Source organism: Hibiscus syriacus, unplaced genomic scaffold, assembly GCF_006381635.1.
Source record: "Hibiscus syriacus cultivar Baekdansim isolate YM2019G1 unplaced genomic scaffold, ASM638163v2 tig00112289_pilon, whole genome shotgun sequence".
Classification (NCBI taxonomy): Eukaryota; Viridiplantae; Streptophyta; class Magnoliopsida; order Malvales; family Malvaceae; genus Hibiscus; species Hibiscus syriacus.
The window spans coordinates 1,155,941-1,174,801 of NW_024063295.1; the positions used below are offsets into that span (position 1 = coordinate 1,155,941).

The 18,861-nt window shown below is 34.2% G+C and overlaps 2 pseudogenes; both read left to right on the top strand.

Moving 5' to 3' along the window:
• The first annotated feature begins 327 nt into the window (after positions 1 to 327).
• LOC120177471 lies at positions 328 to 3,301 on the top strand (annotated as a pseudogene).
• Positions 2,743 to 18,780, top strand: LOC120177433 (annotated as a pseudogene).
• Positions 18,781 to 18,861: the final 81 nt, after the last annotated feature.

Here is an 18,861-nt window from a genome sequence, read left to right on the forward strand (position 1 = left end):
TACTGGGCATCCGATGAACAGAATAAGCGTCAACTTCGAAAGCAATATTCTAGAAGCTACCCTCGGATCTTTCGCCACGTGTACCACAGCACAAAGCTATCCCTAACATTTCTGGACCCACATGTTATCCATTTATGTGTTTACGTGTCTGCCCGCACATGCTCCTCTCTCTCTACTGAGTACCCCAAAATACCCTTTTCTACAACTCGATAATTGCCACAACCAAGGATACCCTGATCCCATCCGCACGTGTGATGGCTCAAACGACGCGGGATTCACACGAGCTCGCCGCCAAAGAGGATCTCTTCTTTACCTCCCTCTCTCTCTTCCCTTTTAACACCGTTGATTATATATCCCCCCGGAGTAATTTTTTTCTAGGGTTTCAGAATCTCCGAAATTCGCTCTCTTTCCTTAAACTTTGATTAGAGAAAAACTTTAAAGCTAGATTTTTCCGCGAGTTTTTCGGTTGGAATTGGGAAAATCGGATTTAGCTTAGATTGGATGGTGATCGGGAAATCCGACGCCGGAACCCGATGTGTGCCGGAACAAGGCGCCGGTGAAATTGGAGATCGTGGAGGATTCTTAGAGGAAGAACATGGCCCTGATAATAAACGATCCAAACTTTCTTCAAATCTTCAACAGTTTTTTTTTTTGTAAATTTTCTCTTGATTTTTTCCAATTAAATTGAAACATTCTCATATTTTAGAGAAATCTAAACTATTCAGAGAAAAGAAGTAAGATATTTTTTGTTAGAGCTTTTACATTTTAAAGATTTTATTTCTGTTTTTATTCTGCCAGGGGAACTCCGATGCCAATGCTTTCCCGATCCCACCAGCGCAATACAATCCGTTGGATGAGCCGAGTCCGCTTGGTTTGAAGCTAAGGAGAGTCCTTCGCTACTGGATTTGATCCAAATGCGCCTCTCTCAATCCCAAACCAGAGGCTCAGCTGCCCAAGCTGAAAATTCGAATTCTGGAGTCAAAACGGAGAGTAAAGCTGCTGCCGCCGCTACCGATAAGCTTAAAGCCTCGAATTTTCCAGCTTCTATTCTTCGAATCGGCCACTGGGTGGTAGCTTTTCATTAAGTTTTATGTATTTATGTATCTTCAAATCCTTTTATTTTGAGGGTCAAGAAGCTGATGAATTGTGTAATTGGTGATTTGCAGTATAAGTCGAGGTATGAAGGGGATTTAGTTGCCAAGTGTTATTTTGCAAAGCATAAGCTTGTTTTGGGAGGTGTTGGAAGGTGGGCTTAAGAGTAAGATTGAAATTCAGTGGTCGGATATGGCTCTTAAGGCAAATTGTCCTGATAATGGGCCTGGGACTTTGAATGTTGTGGTAAACTTTCCTGCATTCCGTATGATATTCATTCCCTTTTCCAATCTCTATTTTATCATTCTGCAATAATGTTGTATGACCGCTTGTTTCTTTGTTGATGTAGCTGGCTAGACAGCCCCTTTTCTCCCGGGAGACTAATCCGCAGCCTAGGAAGCACACCTTGTGGCAGACAACTGCAGATTTTACTGATGGTCAAGTTAGCATACATAGGTAAAACTTAAAAGTGATGTATTTTAACTCTTCTCTGTTCAAATACGAGCTGGGTATTGCTGTTTTACTTTGGTTGTTAAGGTAGGGGTTCTGTGCGTAATATGCTAATAAAATTTTTATATTGCGATTTTGCAGGCAACATTTTCTGCAGTGTCCCCAAGGATTGTTAAACAAACATTTTGAAAAACTGATCCAGTGACATGCGTCTGAACTGTTTAAGCAGACAGCCAGAGATTTTTGGATTCACCGTACTTTGAATCAAAGAGTTCGGATTTTGAGGATCCTGGTGAACCAAAAGGGCATGACTATTGTCAAGGGGAAACTGGTAAAGGATCTACTAGCTCTGGCTTCCAATATATAGCATCGCCTACTGCAGCTCAGTCTTCGTCCTTTGAGATTGAGAAAGGCGATTCTGCTGCCATAACCTCGGAAAATATGTCCAGGGAAGCTCCATCCCCCAGTTCAGGTACGGTCAGGAGCTTCAGGATTTGTTTTTGATGTTTCAAAAGATAAAGTTTCTATGTTCTGTTGTCCTTTAGTATTCCCTTTTGTTCACTCCTTTTTAAGTCCAACGACTAACATGATGCAGTGTGTAATCTCCTATAAAGTGGGATAGGTTTGATTTGAAGTTTGCTTTTTATTGTTAATAATGATGTTACATAGGCTATATGTTATGAATAATTTTGTTAATGGTGGTGCTGATGCATATAGAGGCAGCAGTAAGAACACAGTATCACCCCCTTTTTGGTTAATTCTGTAGGTCTGCATATGCATGCTATTTGATTTTTCAGTTCCAGGACTGATTTAGTATATGCATTAGCATTGTCCTTTTTTCTGGCTTTAAACTTAGTTCTAGCTGAGTATAAATATATTTTCTTACCACTTTTCGTCTCTGATTAGCATCTCATTTTACATTAGTCATAGACTCTCGTGGCATCGAGGGAAATGGATTCTGCGAAGCAGTGGATTCAAAGAGGACAAGAAATTGGGACCAGATAGAAGTGCCGGGACTTCACCCATCTATGTCCATGAGTGATCTTATGAACCATATTGAACACCGCCTTTCAGAACATATGACCTCTGAGAATCCATCCTCTCAAAATAAACCAGACTTGTCAGGAAATGTTGGAGGATATTGCACAATACCTTCTCAGTGACACTCAGTTTACAACAGCCTCTGATGAGAAATCCCTCATGTCGAGGGTCAACTCTCTCTGTTTCCTTTTGCAAAAGGATGGCTCAAACTCTCAGGCAAATGGAGAAAATTACAATGGAGGCGATGATGGAAAAGATGTTCAGCTAAGCAAAACTCATGGGTTTGGGTTCAATATTACAGCCATGGACGACGCGAAGGCCTTTGAAGGGGAAACGAAGGAAGTCTCTGGTAGCAGCAGACCCCAGGCATGTCGAGAAAAGACTCGTATAGCGAGTTGCTACTTCATCTTCCCCGAATCGCATCTCTGCCAAAGTTCTTGTTCAACATTTCGGAAGAAGATGGAGAGAGACAAGCTGCATAAGGTAGTTTTTTGTTTGTAGTGTGTTTAAAGAAATGGTAAAATATGAAGCGAATTTGCCAATCTCCCTCTTGGTAGTTGGAAATGGGATTTTGCAGGATTCGGAGAAATCTTTTGATGAAGAATCCCATCATATCGAAATCCCGTATAAGTGTTTAGGTGTAGCAAATAATATTATTGATGTAAGATCTCAAACAGATTGGTGGTTATGTTGTTAATTGAAAGTAAATTGCAATTGATCTCTCCGTTTGTTTGATTGGTTTTGAGAGGATTCACAGTTGAAAAAGGGAGAGTGACCATTTGATCATTTTGGTGATACAGGAAAAGGGAAAGTTGTGACGTTATAATATAGGATAGAGTATCTACAATATTAGTAGTCTCTGATAAACTCTACCAGTCTAAAGTATAACCGGTTAGAATAATACTTTGAAAAATTAGATGGGCCGTGATCAAAAATTTATTAAAAGAGTAATTTTAGAATAAAATTTTAAATTAAAATATATAGCATATAATCTTAAATTATTACCGATAACCGTTCTATATGGACTTGTCGTGTAAACATGTCCTTTGTGTGGTGAAACAGAGAATTAAAATATATAGCATATTAATCTTAAATTAATTACCCTGATAACCATTCTATTATGGACTTGTCGTGGTAAAACATTCCTTTGTGGTGAGTGAAAAGGAAGTGCAGAGGAACAAAGTGAAGGATTTAACAAAATCTGCAACAATGAGATGAATAAGTTGGATTTTTTGGATTGAAAACAAAGTTAAGAGTAGCAAAGCACAGCATGAAATAACATCTTCCAAACCTTTTACACAATCCGGAGATGCTCAAGTATTCCATTCTACCATAAAAATAAAAGATTCTGCATTGTCTGAACAGACGCACCTTTCGTATATGGGTTGGTAAAAACCCATACACGATTGGTTCTTTCATATACAAAAATCCACTGTGTCAAATATCTGACTGATGGTTGATATACGAGTCGAGTTGGGAAAATCCATACTCCGATGGGTCTTTCATATATATATGTTGGTAACATCCACTCTGAAAATTCATTCAACGATTGGTGGTGTTCATGGGTTGAAAACGTCCTTCTGTACTCGATTAACCAATGAATTGGATCATTAATAATTTTATAACCCACATCTCTATCTGTGTACTGCGATTGTTTGTGTTTTTCAAAATGCAACGCATTACGTATTTTGCATGTATTCTCTCGAGTTAAAAAATTTTAAGTTATACGAATTGACGATTCGTATTTTATGACTCGAACTTAACTTGAAATTTTTTAAGTCAAGTCGAGTTTAAGAAATTCGAGTAAAATTATTCAAGTTTCTATACAAATTTTGTTACAATTATTTATATATTAAAGATTGATTCTAATTTTTCAATTTTCTTTAACCATATAAGATATACATATGCATACACATATACATACACATATACATATACATGCACATGCACATGCACGTGCACGTACACGTACACGTACATATACACATACACGTACACATATTTCTTTATATTCTTTTATATTATAATGTTATTTAATATATTAAATATAATCTAAAATTATAAAATATTTATAATATTATATTTTAAAGATATATTTTGAGGGTAAAATATTGATAAGAGTATAAAAGACATAAGGAATTGATGAGAAGAAATAATTTGCAAACAATTGCAGTCAAAAGATCAAATTGAATAAAATGCAAAATTAAGGGACCAAACAAAAAAGAGAGTATATTCTTAGTAAAATAGAATTGAAGTTATATACGCATTTTATAGTGGTATAAGAGCATGTGGTTCAAATTTGATAAAAAATGGATACAAATGAAAGATGAATTGAAGAAAAAGAAATCAGAAAAAAGTTGAGGGACTAAATTATTAAAAAAATTGTTATAACAAAGAGAAAGAGCATGTGGTTCAAATTGATAAAAAAATGGATACAAATGAAGATGAATTGAAGAAATAAAGAAATCATGAAAGTTGAGGGACTAAATTATTAAAAAAAAATTGTTATAACAAAGAGAAATTAAAAGAACATAGGTATTCTACGATGATTTAAGAGCATGTGGTTCAAAATTTGATAAAATAGACTTAAAATGAAGGAATAAGAAAATCATGGACTAAATCGCAAAACTGTCAAAATAGCTAACCAACTTTATGTATTTCGAGTAACTCGAATTTCAAATTTCAACTCGATTCGAACTCAAAAACAAAATTGATAATTGTGGTTACTCAAATAACTCGTCTTGAATAATTCAAAATTAAAAAAGATTGATTTTTCAAATAGAACCGAGTTTTCACCTTTATCTGTAGATGTTACTGTACCTTACCTTATGATACCTTAAATATATATATCTTAAGAATTTATGAAAGCATAATTAAAACTACTTTGAGATAAAATGAATCAACCAAAAAAATACTATTTAACATTTGATTTCTTTCATCTACCTCTGTGATCCTAAAGGATAAAAATACTTTATCTCGTAAAATTTTATAATAATAAAAGGGGTATTGTTTCCCTTAGAAGTTACATGTTCGAACAATTACGTTTGTAGAATGTATGCGCGTTGTCAATGACTAAAAAAGATTCTGATCAACTTATAATTATAACTCTATACTATTAAAAAAAGGGTAAATTACACGTTTAGTATCTAACTATCAGTTTTGACCTGTTTAGTACCTTAACTTTTAATTTTTTCAAAATCATACGTAAAGTTTAGTTTTTATTTCATTTTAGTACCACAATTCAAATATAACATTAAGTTTTGAAAAAAATTGAAAGTTTAGGTACTAAAACTGATAAAACTGATAGTTATATACTAATGCGTAGTTTACCCAAAAATTATATTTAAAAAACATCTTATTCATTAAATAAATTTAATTATCATATAATCAACTTAATTAGAATATAGTTGAATGTCTTACACTTTTCAATAGTTCTTAGTTCTTACCAAGCAAGCAAACATTCGAAACTTTAAAGAGAAACATTCGTTTTGGTGTGGATGATGATATTCATATAAAATAGTTGTGACAGCTGATTCCTTGGAACCAAAGCTGTTCTCCAATCAAGAATTCTTTTCCCTCGGCCATAACTTTGTATATGCCTTATTCTTTCCCACCCTCACTCTCTGTGTTTCATATTTAAATCATGTCACCCTTCAGAGTTAAGACAAAATCTGCAGCATCCATGGCCTGAAATCCAACCACATTTGACCTGAAACACAACTAATGAAGGCTCCATCTCTCTCGAGTTTAAACCGACGTGGATTGTCGCAGCCGTGTTTTCTCATTATTCTCGCATCTCTTTTGGGCGAAAGAGGCCTTAATCACCTTGGAAAGGTACCCTCTCCTCTTAACTTTTATAACTTCATTAGTTTTTACCCCACACAAAGTATGACTTGAAGCAGGCCATATTAGCTTGTAGCCTATAGGCCAAAATTTTCAATAGCCCTTGATCAGTCATATATCCATACTTAGTCCGAATATGGACTTGGATGTTGGATACAGATACTTGAAATACGTAGCTTGGTACCTGCTTAGCATGCATGCTCAATCATGTCATAAACATTTTTTAGGAATTAAGTTCTTTGTGTATATATTCATATATGCCCAGTCTGCAAATTTGGTGAACATGTTTCTTAGGACAAATTGCATGTTGCAGCGAATCACTGGAATTCCTTTATCTCTGGGTCTTCGTTTTCTTCTGGAGCTGTTCTTATAATGAAGCTTCGAAGAACGAAAATTTTCGGTTCATTTTGGTGTCTCGATTTTAAGAAAATCTTCTATCTGTTTTTGACTTGGCAATGCAGTGCCTGCAGCATCACAATCAAGATACACTATTTGAAGCTTTGCAAAACTAAAAGCAGGTTTGCCTCACCACTCCCACTTTTGTTCCTTGAACTTCTCATTTCATGTTCATTGATACAATTCTATAGTATTTGGAATTATTAAATGTATTGTTTATGGTCATCTGAGGGTGGATACAGTATAGAGATTGATTCCGAACTTATCTCGAAACTCGACTGCATCTTAAATGTCGTGAAGCTCTTATGCTTTCCCTAACCAATGTGCTACTGATTTTTGTTGACAGAATGATGCTCTTAGGATTCATTTCCCTTCTACTAAAGTCTTTCAAGGTTTAATAAGTGAAATATGCATCCCAACTCACTTAGAATCCACTATGCTTCCTTCAAGATGCGTACTGAAAGCGATAGTCATGAAGAATACTCTCTTCTCCCATAAACACGGACGTCGCCTGTTTTCTGCTGAGAGTGGTAGTCAGATCATTGCTCAAGTCAGGTATAGTAACATGCTTTCTGTAACACCCCAACCCATATCCGACCCGGATACGTCCGACGTGTCACATTGACTTTTCAAACCTTGACTCTTAAGAAAAATCCCGGAAAATTTAAAACTTTACTTAAAACAAAATACAGACTTTATCAGAGTGCTCGTACTTAATGACTTATTACATGCCAACACTTTATACATAACCAAATACATACTTGTCAAATATTTCTGATCTGATCTTTTAGTAGTGATACTGTCTTTGCCACTTCTATCTTTCACTTCTCTTTTCTGGTACCTACTGTAAATCACTTACACGCTAAGTCATAGACTTAGTGAGGCATAAAACATATAATATAACCATATATCATTTCATATAAAAAAAAGACATACATATGCAAACACTATCAATAATCCTTTCCACTTACCATATACTCATCATATAACACATATATCACTATACCAGAACACACATAACATCATATAATTCATGTATGTGCATTCATATCATTGAATCATGACATATCAATATGCATGAATCTATTGTATGATAACAATATACAATCAGGTCATGCACACATGCAACTTACCTTCTTGTATCACTTTCACTTTCATTTGTCTTTCAATTCATTGCCCATGTATATTATTGAGAATAGAGGTATGTGAGTACATTGAGGTTGTGCACTAATGCTGTCACCACAGCTCATATAAATTCCTCATGGGGCACCGAACATTCGTTCACTATTCGTCCCGAAGGACCTGTCCAGAGGTTACAAAGAACCCCGGTAACTATCCAGAGGTCATAAAGATCCTCTGCAACTATCCATATGTTCCTTTCAACATAGGTAACCATCGACTCTTGGCATGCCAACTATACCTATAGCTCTCGTATCATATACTATGGGCATTATTTATACATTTCGTATCACTTGTTCTTCTCTTCTGTCACATACCACTGTATGTGTAATCATATATCTCATATCATATCACATGTATTATATACATGTATTCACGTAAATCATTTCATGTAATTCATATCACATAATCACATGGCATATAAGCTTATAGCTTCTTTCACATATACATGTCACATAGTTTCTTCATGTAACCATGCATGTCATGTCAAATAACATATCATATGTTGCATTTTCACTTAAGCATATAAATCATAACTAGCATCCATCTATTTCTATGTATTAATGCATACATGGTAATCACATAACATTTAGAAGTTACTTCTTACCATAGTAACTCCATCATTGGCTCATCGCAAGCCAATGTTAATTCAATAAAATAAGTACAAAATAAATTGCACTCACCTTAGCTTTGCTTTGATTCGATTCTAATCCTTCAATTGTTTTCTGAATGGGATCACGTTCTATCTACATAATCATTCATAGATCTATATCAGTATTATAACTAATATACTTTAATGGTTCACTCCTTAGACTAAGAAAAATGCCAATTTCATCTTTCAATGAAAGTATGCATCGATGCACTACTGATGCATCGGTGCATAAAATGCATTCGATGTTGTATTATACTTGGGATGCATCGATGCACTAATTGCATTCGATGTTTATATTTTAAAAGAGTGCATTGATGCACTACCTATGCATCGATACACCTTCAAACAAATTCTGGGTTTTAACCTTGATGCATCGATGCACAATGAATATGCATCGATGCACTCTGCCCAGAATCCTCTTTTGAACCCGAAAATCATTCATTTGGATTAAATCCTTCATGTTTCATCCCCTTTTTCATTCTTAACTCTAGTACACATACTTAAACATCTATACTCATTTATTTCATCTTAAACCAAAATCCTATCTTCCATATGTAATTCAATAATTACATCAATTTTGCAACATGTTTCAAATCCAATTATATTACTTCATATCTCTTACTTAGATTGATGACAAGTCAAATCCAACTTTCAATTCTTATTATAAACTCTATTTCAAGATTCATTCAAGACCACTAATCTTTAATCTTCTCTATCTCCTTTATCTTTTGATTTTAGGACAACCTAAGCTTTCCATAATCTTAAGTATTACCTAAGGATCAAACCACTCTTAAAATCAACAAATCATCAGCTAACAAGGAATCTTACCTTGCCTGGAGCTTCACGGGAGGAAAAAGAAAATGAAGAAAAGAGAGAAGAGATTTCTGGAAAATCTCTCATCCTTATCCATATATATATATCATTATTTAATTCATCTCTTGGTCAATGACCCTTTGCCCTTTAATACCTTTATAATTACTAACATCTTTTAGGATTATTTCCAGATAAATCATTGAACTAATCCATTCTTCTACTTTAATCACCAAATTATGAACTTTATAATTTGGTCAACCCGATATTGACCTTTAACTTAATACATTTACTATCACACTACTTTATTATTTAACTTATTTCTTTTAATCAAAACATAAACCTTCATCAAACTATCCTTATATTTATTCTTCCCGTCAAAGTAATTCATTCACTATTTCATCACTTATCAAACCTTCATTCGCATTTGTCCATAATAAATTCCTTTGGTTCAAATTCAACCATTCTATTTACCTTTGTCTTATACATAACTAAACCATATCATGTCTTTCATACTCACATGCCCTTTATATCATATTTTATCATTAACTCTCACTTCTTATCACATTTTCATGACTTGGTAGTCAACTTTACTTGCACAAAACCTTATTCTTTATCATTCTTATACTTATGTTTTCTCCACTTGTTTCCAATCACCTGATTTTAATACTCATCTTATTCCTTTAAAATAATTTTCCTGCTTCAATTTTTTTTTATAACTTCTAACAGAGCTTTTAACCCAATTCACAAAAGGTTGTCTTTAACCCGACTTATTATCAATTAACTCCTTGTTTAATCTTTCAGGATCAAACCCTACTCTTGTGTCTGTTGGACTCTCATCTGATTTAATTCCCTGGGATACAACTAATTCATATCTGGTTTAAAGTTGAAAACCAGAATCTCTAGCTTTCTGTGACGGTGCTTAACTCTATGAAGCACTAATTTTCTTAATCATTGGAGATTTATGTCTTCAATCCTTCCATAATAATGGAACATTTCTCAAATTCATCCTTGAACTCGGGTTCTCAACTCTTTTCGATACATTCATTCTATGAATTAGAAGTATAAATTAAAACACATCATAATATCATTTAACATCATAAAACATTTTCTAATCTTGTACAGGCACGCCCTGAGGTTTTTCGCTCTTCTCCCTGCCTGGCCAGGGCAGTGAATGCTATTACCTTCAGTCTATTGCCTTGTGTTCACTTTGGAAACTCTCATATTTTCACGTGCTCATATCATTTCTTCTATCACATATCAGGTGTGCATATGCTCATCCAATTCATATTATATAACATATGTCAATTGCATATGTTCACATATCATCCATCAACATATAAACATATATATAAATTTCATAATCATTCTCTGGTATCACATATCTTATTTAACATAACAAGACAACACACTCCTTACCCTATCAGATCAGAAATTTTCACTCTATATTGGATGTACACATTTTAAAAACTCATTTGACTTCGGTTTAAGCCTAGAATCGGCTAAACCATAGCTCTGATACCATTAAATGTAACACCCCAAACCCGTACCGACCCGGATACGAGTCCGACGTGTCACATTGACTTTTCAAACCTTGACTCTTAAGAAAAATCCCGGGAAATTTAAAACTTTATTTAAAACAAAATACAGACTTTATCAGAGTGCTCGTACTTAATGACTTATTACATGCCAACACTTTATACAAAACAAATACACTTTGTCAAATATTCTGATTTGATCTTTAGTAGTGATACTGTCTTTGCCACTTCTATTCTTTCACTTCTCGTTTCATGGTACCTACGTGTAAATTACTTACACGCTAAGTCATACTTAGTGAGGCATTAAAACATATAATATAACCATATCATTCATATAAAAAAAGACATACATGCAACACTATCAATAATCCTTTCCACTTACCATATACTCATCATATACACATATATCACTATACCCAGAAACACACATAACATCATATAATTCATGTATGCGCATTCATATCATTGAATCATGACATATCAATATGCATGAATCTATTGTATGATAACAATACAATCAGGTCATGCACACATGCAACTTACCTTCTTGTATCACTTTCACTTTCATTTGTCTTTCAATTTCATTGCCCATGTATATTATTGAGAATAGAGGTATGTGAGTACATTGAGGTTGTGCACTAATGCTGTCACCACAGCTCGTATAAATTCCCTCATGGGGCACCGAACATTCGTTCAGTATTCGTCCCGAAGGACCTGTCCAGAGGTTACAAAGAACGCCGATAACTATCCAGAGGTCATAAAGATCCTCTGCAACTATCCATATGTTCCTTTCAACATAGGTAAACCATCGACTCTTGGCATGCCAAATATACCTACTCTCGTATCATATACTATGGGCATTTATTTATACATTTTGTATCACTTGTTCTTTCTCTTCTGTCACAACCACATGTATGGTAACCATATATCTCATATCATATCACATGTATTATATCATGTTTCACGTAAATCATTTCATGTAATTCATATCACATATTCACATGTGCATATAAGCTTATAGCTTCTTTCACATATACATGTAGTCACATAGCTTTCTTCATGTAACCATGCATGTCATGTCAAATAACATATATCATATGTTGCATTTTCACTTAAGCATATAAATCATATAACATAGCATCCATCTATTTATGTATTAAGGCATATATGGTAATCACATAACAATTTAGAATTACTTCTTACCATAGTAACTCCATCATTGGCTCATCGCAAGCCAATGTTAATTCAATAAATAAGTACAAAATAAATTGCACTCACCTTAGCTTTGCTTTGATTCGATTCTAATCCTTCAATTGTTTCTGAATGGGATCACGTTCTATATCTACATAATCATTCTAGATCTATATCAGTATTATAACTAATATACTTTAATGGTTCACTCCTTAGACTAAAAATGCCAATTTCATCTTTCATGAAAGTATGCATCGATGCACTACTGATGCATCGGTGCATAAAATGCATCCGATGTTGTATTATCACTGGGATGCATCGATGCATGCCTTATGCATCGATGCACTAATTGCATTCGATGTTTATATTTAAAAAGAGTGCATTGATGCACTACCTATGCATCGATACACCTTCAAACAAATTCTGGGTTTTAACCTTGATGCATCGATGCACATGAATATGCATCGATGCACTCTGCCCAGAATCCTCTTTTTGAACCCGAAAATCATTCATTTTGGATTAAATCCTTCATGTTTCATCCCCTTTTTCATTCTTAACTCTAGTACACATACTTAAAACATCTATACTCATTTATTTCATCTTAAACCTCAAAATCCTATCTCCATATGTAATTCAATAATTACATCATTTTGCAACATGTTTCAAATCCAATTATATTACTTCATATCTCTTACTTAGATTGATGACAATCAAATCCAACTTTCAATTCTTATTATAAACTCTATTTCAAGATTTCATTCAAGAACCACTAATCTTTAGTCTTCTCTATCTCCTTTATCTTTTGATTTTAGGACAACCTAAGCTTTCCATAATCTTAAGTATTACCTAAGGATCAAAACCCACACTTAAAATCAACAAATCATCAGCTAACAAGGAATCTTACCTTTGCCTTGGAGCTTTCACGAGAAAAGAAAATGAAGAAGAAAAGAGAGAAGATATTTCTGGAAAATCTCTCATCCTTATCCATATAAATCATTATTTAATTCATCTCTTGTCAAATGACCCTTTTGCCCTTTAATACCTTTATAATACTAACATCTTTTAGGATTTATTTCCAGATAAATCATGAACTAATCCATTCTTCTACTTTAATCACCAATTCTGAAACTTTATAATTGGTCACTAACCCGGTATTGACCTTTAACTTAATACATTTACTATCACACTACTTATTATTTAACTTATTTCTTTTAATCAAAACATAACCTTCATCAAACTATCCTTATATTTATTCTTCCCCGCAAGTAATTCATTCACTTTTTCATCACTTATCAAACCTTCATTCGCATTTGTCCATAATAAAATTCCTTTGGTTCAAATTCAACATTCTATTTACCTTTGTCTTATACATAACTAAACCATATCATGTTTCATACTCACATGCCCTTTTATATCACATATATTTATCATTAACTCTCACTTCTTATCACATTTTCATGACTTTGGTAGTCAACTTACTTGCACAAACCTTATTCTTTATCATTCTTATACTTATGTTTTCTCCACTTGTTTCCAATCACCTGATTTTAATACTCATCTTATTCCTTTAAATAATTTTCCTGCTTCAATTTTTTTTTATAACTTCTAACAGAGCTTTTAACCCAATTCACAAAGGTTGTCTTTAACCCTGACTTATTATCAATTAACTCCTTGTTTAATCTTTCAGGATCACCCTACTTCTTGAGTCTGTTGAACTCTCATCTGATTTAATTCCCTGGCGGATAATACAACTAATTCATATATGGTTTAAAGTTGAAAACCAGAATCTCTAGCTTTCTGTGCGGTGCTTAACTCTATGAAGCACTAATTTTCTTAATCATTGGAGATTTATGTTCTTCAATCCTTCCATAATAATGGAACTTTCTCAAATTCATCCTTGAACTCGGGTTCTCAACTCTTTTCTATACATTCATTCTATGAATTATAGAAGTATAAAATTAAAACACATCATAATATCATTTAACATCATAAAACATTTTCTATCTTGTACAGGCACGCCCTGAGGTTTTTCGCTCTCTCCCTGCATGGCCAGGGCAGGTGAATGCTATTACCTTCAGTCTATTGCCTGTGTTTCACTTTGGAAACTCTCATATTTTCACGTGCTCATATCATTTCTTCTATCACATATCACGTGTGCATATGCTCATCCAATTCATATTATATAACATATGTCAATTGCATATGTTCACATATCATCCATCATATCATATAAACATATATAAATTTCATAAATCATTCTCTGGTATTAACATATTTATTTACATAACAAGACAACACACTCCTTACCCTATCAGATCAGAAATTTTCACTCTATATTGGCATGTAACATTTTAAAAACTCATTTGACTTCGGTTAAGCCTAGAATCGGCTAAACCATAGCTCTGATACCATTAAATGTAACCCCCCAACCCGTATCCCCGGATACGAGTCCGACGTGTCACATTGACTTTTCAAACCTGACTCTTAAGAAAAATCCCGGGAAATTTAAAACTTTATTTAAAACAAAATACAGACTTTATCAGAGTGCTCGTACTTAATGACTTATTACATGCCAACACTTTATACATAACCAATACATACTTTGTCAAATATTTCTGATCTGATCTTTTAGTAGTGATACTGTCTTTGCCATTCTATTCTTTCACTCTCGTTTCTTGGTACCTACGTGTAAATCACTTACATGCTAAGTCATAGACTTAGTGAGGCATATAAAACATATAATATAACCATATATCATTTCATATAAAAAAAAGACATACATATGCAAACACTATCATAATCCTTTCCACTTACCATATATCATATAACACATAATATCACTATACCCAGAAACACATATAACATATAATTCATGTATGTGCATTCATATCATTGAATCATGACATATCAATATGCATGAATCTATTGTATGATAACAATATACAATCAGGTCATGCACACTGCAACTTACCTTCTTGTATCACTTTCACTTTCATTTGTCTTTCAATTTCATTGCCCATGTATATTATTGAGAATAGAGGTATGTGAGTACATTGAGGTTGTGCACTAATGCTGTCACCACAGCTCGTATAAATTCCCTCATGGGGCACCGAACATTCGTTCAGTTCGTCCCGAAGGACCTGTCTAGAGGTTACAAAGAACCCCGGTAACTATCCAGAGGTCATAAAGATCCTCGGCAACTATCCATGTTCCTTTCAACATAGGTAAACCATCGACTCTTGGCATGCCAACTATACCTATAGCTCTCGTATCATATACTATGGGCATTTATTATACATTTCGTATCACTTGTTCTTTCTCTTCTGTCACATACCACATGTATGTGTAACCATATATCTCATATCATATCACATGTATTATATATACATGTATTCACGTAATCATTTCATGTAATTCATATCACATATATCACATGTGCATATAAGCTTATAGCTTCTTTCACATATACATGTAGTCACATAGCTTTCTTCATGTAACCATGCATGTCATGTCAAATAACATTATCATATGTTGCATTTTCACTTAAGCATATAAATCATATAACATAGCATCCATCTATTTCTATGATTAATGCATACTTGGTAATCACATAACAATTTAGAAGTTACTTCTTACCATAGTAACCCATCACTGGCTCATCGCAAGCCAATGTTATTCAATAAAATAAGTACAAAATAAATTGCACTCACCTTAGCTTTGCTTTGATTCGATTCTAATCCTTCAATTGTTTTCTGAATGGGATCACGTTCTATATCTACATAATCATTCATAGATCTATATCAGTATTATAACTAATATACTCTAATGGTTCACTCCTTAGACTAAGAAAATGCCAATTTCATCTTTCAATGAAAGTATGCATCGATGCACTACTGATGCATCGTGCATAAAATGCATCCGATGTTGTATTATCACTGGGATGCATCGATGCATGCCTTATGCATCGATGCACTAATTGCATTCGATGTTTATATTAAAAGAGTGCATTGATGCACACCTATGCATCGATACACCTTCAAACAAATTCTGGGTTTTAACCTTGATGCATCGATGTACAATGAATATGCATCGATGCACTCTGCCCAAATCCTTTTTTGAACCCGAAAATCATCATTTTGGATTAAATCCTTCATGTTTCATCCCCTTTTTCATTCTTAACTCTAGTACACATACTTAAAACAATCTATACTCATTTATTTCATCTTAAACCTCAAAATCCTATCTTTATATGTAATTCAATAATTACATCAATTTGCAACATGTTTCAATCCAATTATATTACTTCATATCTCTTACTTTGATTGATGACAAGTCAAATCAAACTTTCAATTCTTATTATAAACTCTATTCAAGATTTCATTCAAGAACCACTAATCTTTAATCTTCTCTATCTCCTTTATCTTTGATTTTAGGACAACCTAAGCTTTCCATAATCTTAAGTATTACCTAAGGATCAAAACCCACTCTTAAAATCAATAAATCATCAGCTAACAAGGAATCTTACCTTTGCCTTGGAGCTTTCACGGGAGAAAAAGAAATGAAGAAGAAAGAGAGAAGAGATTTCTGGAAAATCTCTCATCCTTATCCATTATATATATCATTATTTAATTCATCTCTTGGTCAAATGACCCTTTTGCCCTTTAATACCTTTTATAATTACTAACATCTTTTAGGATTTATTTCCAGATAAATCATTGAACTAATCCATTCTTCTACTTTATCACCAAATTCTGAAACTTTATAATTGGTCACTATCCCGATATTGAGGATGTTACACTTTCCGTAAGAAATTGTCTTTTTATGCCATTCATATGACTTAACTTATTTCCTTTATTTCGTCTTCCGATCTCAGGGAAGGTCCTTTTATCGACGGAATCGTTTCATCAGCTGCATTTTCATCTTTGTAGTGGCAGTTTTTCATGTGATATCTGTGCCACTATATTGGTTCTTGGAAGAACAAGGGTACCTTTTTTTGCATCTAAATTTCATTATTTGCCGACATCTTATTCATGTTAAAACGCAACTTCTTTTAGAAAAATTGTTCGAACTTCGAACGTATAGATCGGAGTCGATTAGATTAGTTAAATTTGGCAATAACAAGGTTAAGAAAGAAGAATACTATTTCTTCTTATAGGAGTACCTACTAGATCAATATCAATATTGCCTGTTCTTTGAGGATGCATAAACCAAGAAGCTTTGTTTTTATGTAGATACGCCAATGGAAACCTTGGGAAGATTGGATCTCTAAAGTAGAAAAGGGTAACATTAATCAAGTTCCCCAAGATTATCGGTTAATTTATCTTTCCTTATCAAATCATTCTGATTTCCTAGAACTGGCAGTGATATGGATCAGTGTTGACATTCATCTTGTTCTGCAGGTTCCGTTAAGGTCACTCATTCACATCATCTCCGACAGGTACTTGAAAAATTTGCATGGGGATATTGGAGAAAGGCGACCGTCATAGCTGGATCGTAAGTATTATAACATAATTGAACAGTCTCCGTCTCTTCCGTGTGCATTTGCTCATCTTATAACATATGGCACCAGTTGAGCCCTTATGTTCTTGCAGAGTCATTTTTCAAACAGTTCTATGGCTCTGTTACAGAGTCGGAGTACATAGCGCTTCGAGAAGGATTTATCATGGTTAAGTTCTCATCGTCTATCGACTATCCTATGTACTTAATGCTCGTTTTAGCTTATGTTGCTCCGACTCGTCATTTTTCTTGAAGCATACATATTACCATGCTACTTACAACTTTACCTTCCATCCAGACCCATTTCCCTGCTAATCAAGAATTTGATTTTCACAAGCACATGATGGAGTCACTTGAAAGGGACTTCAGACATGTTGTTGGCATAAGGTACTTAAAATCTTGGCAAAATTTTAAACCGAATTCTCTTTTGAATTTAAGACGAATATTGCCTGATCTCATGTCACATGTAGCTGGTATCAATGGCTATTTGTGGTGGTGTTTCTGACATGAATGTGGATAGTAACCTTTTTTCCTTTAATCTTTAGGAATCAACTTTATTCGTCTTCACATTTCGCAATAACTGGTCCTACCGACGTATTTCACGTTTTTCCGACCAGGATGGCATACGTATTTTGGTTATCGTTCCTACCAAGTTGTAAGTGATTCAGTGCATTTCAGTGGATCATTTAAACTGGTTTGAGGAATGATAATCACAATTGAGTTTTACAGCTTCTACATCTTGTTGGAGCCAAGTTAGAGCACATAATCGTCCGCTTAGTTCAGGATGTCGATGAAATGAGAAGCACCCGGGGCAGGAATCGGCATCAGTGAGACCGTCGGACGAGTACTTCTGGTTTAATCGTCCTCGCCTAATTCTCGACTTCATTCACTTCATCCTATTCCAGAACGCTTTCGAGATTGCATTCTTCTTCTGGATAATGGTATGCCATTGCCAACAAGAAGACTATAATATATAACCATGCATGATGCACTAACTTTTTAAATTTCATTTCCTCCCAGTGGACATATGGTTTTCATTCATGCTTAATGGAGAGAGAAGGATTTATCATCACCAGACTCATCATGGGGTAACATTCAAGACCCGAGGGCTTCGACTTAGTTTGGTGTTTTTGCATATCGTGATCTCTTTTTCTCTCGCCTTTGCGCGCAGTA